Here is a 1,901-nt window from a genome sequence, read left to right as displayed (position 1 = left end):
CATCTGACACACTCCCACATGTGTGCAAAGAGGTATTCACAAGGCATTCTTTATTTAGGTGAGAAATGAGATATCTCATTAGCCCACCTCACTAGGGGGCTGAGGCATCAGTCATACAATAAAATGCCAACATGTGATCCGGTCGAAAGAATGAGGCAGCCTCATGTAGGTGGATCTCTAACATATATTAGGTTGAAAAGCAGAGCAAGTGAATGACAAGGTGCAGGATAATGTGCATAACATGCTCACATTTTAATAAGAAAATCCTATTGATGTGTGTGCTCGTGTATACGTGGAAACACCTCTGGAAGGACAGCGAAGACGCTGGGGACAGTGATTGCCTCTGAGAAGGTAACTGGGAGGCTGGGGTGCCAGGAGGGAGGAAGATGGGCTTCTCACAGTATGTCCTTGGATTGCTTATGTTACTTTTACCATGTTCAGTGCACAACATATCAGATCCTTCTTTCATGCCCCTCCCCTGTTCCCCGACAGCTGCAAGACAGGGAGGGAGTGATGGCCTGAGCTAGTGAGACGTGGTACACAGGGCCTGACTGATGGCCCCTAGGTGAGGGTGTGGGTGAGGACACACCCAGCGCAGCAGTGTCTGTTTTGTGCTGATGAACAGATTTGTCACTGGCACTTTTGCAAGACTGCAATGAAATTCTGGCTCAGGACACAGTCACCCAGCTGGGGCCCTGAGGCTTTTGGAATTCACCCATGGACAGCTTGTCAGCAAATCTTTATGGGGCAACAACTCTGTGCTAGGTGCTGAGTACACAGTGATGAGCAGAACATGCAAAGACTGTGCCCTCTTCAACTCGGATGGCCAGGGGGGATTAGGAAAACAAATCGGTCAACAGACCCACAACACAGTCAGTGTTGTGTTCAAGTAGGCTATGCAGAGGGACAGGAGGGCTGGAGGACTGCTTCATACAGGGTGAGGATGGAGGGGTTCTGAGGAAGGAGGTCGAGGCTGAGACCCAAAAGGCGAAAAGGAGCTGATAGGGAGAGATGGGTGGCAGCCAGGAGTGAGCAGAATTACAGGTGGAGGGACCGTGTTGGGAGGCCCCACGGAGAACAGTCTGGAAGGACTGAAGGGCAGCCAATGTGGCCAAAGAATAGTGAGTGGGAGAGAGGAGGAGCCACGTGAGGTTGGTGGGGAGGCCATAGGAACGCCATGCTCCTGCTGCCCTGACTGTGGGGTACGGGGTGGCAGTCAGGCCCGTAGGTCACCCACTTTCTCAGGGCCTGACATTTGCCTTTTCTTGCCCTGCCCTTCCAGCTGGATGCAACCACTCCATGACTCCAGTGGAGGATGAGACCCTGGGATCAGTTCCTGCCCTGGCCACAGGCTTTGCTCACCATATGTTCTAGATGATCAGTATTTCTGCAACAACATCTTGCAGAAACAGTTTTAGTTCACCCACGCTGAGGTGGAGGCAGGGAAAATCAGGACTGAGTTGAAAATGCTCCAGGTTTCCTGTGCCTTTTCCATATTCTAAATGGTCAAGATTTCTGCAATAATATCCTGCAGAATTAGGTGATGTGGACAAGAGGGTTTCAGGGTGCATCAGGCAACATTATGTTTGGCTGTATGGGACAGAAAATGCCCGATCATGTAGCTTAAAGAAGATAGAGTTTTATTTTTGTAGATAAACAAAGTTTGGAGGTAAATCTAGACCCCTGAATTAGTCCTACATCATCCATAAGAAGCTACCGCATGGCCCAAGATGGCTGCTCAAATGCCAGCAATTGCATCTGCATTTCAGACAGGAGGAGGAATGTGTGGGGAAAAGAAGGGTACACTTCCCTTTAAGGTCCCTTCATGAAAATCATATATGATTTACTTTTGCCTGTATTTCATTGTCCAGAATTTATCCCAGGGCTGCCTCTAGCTGCAG

Source organism: Mandrillus leucophaeus, unplaced genomic scaffold (genome assembly GCF_000951045.1).
Source record: "Mandrillus leucophaeus isolate KB7577 unplaced genomic scaffold, Mleu.le_1.0 Scaffold65, whole genome shotgun sequence".
Classification (NCBI taxonomy): domain Eukaryota; kingdom Metazoa; phylum Chordata; class Mammalia; order Primates; family Cercopithecidae; genus Mandrillus; species Mandrillus leucophaeus.
The sequence above is the reverse complement of the archived record's forward strand: the minus strand, read 5'-3'. Positions refer to the sequence as shown.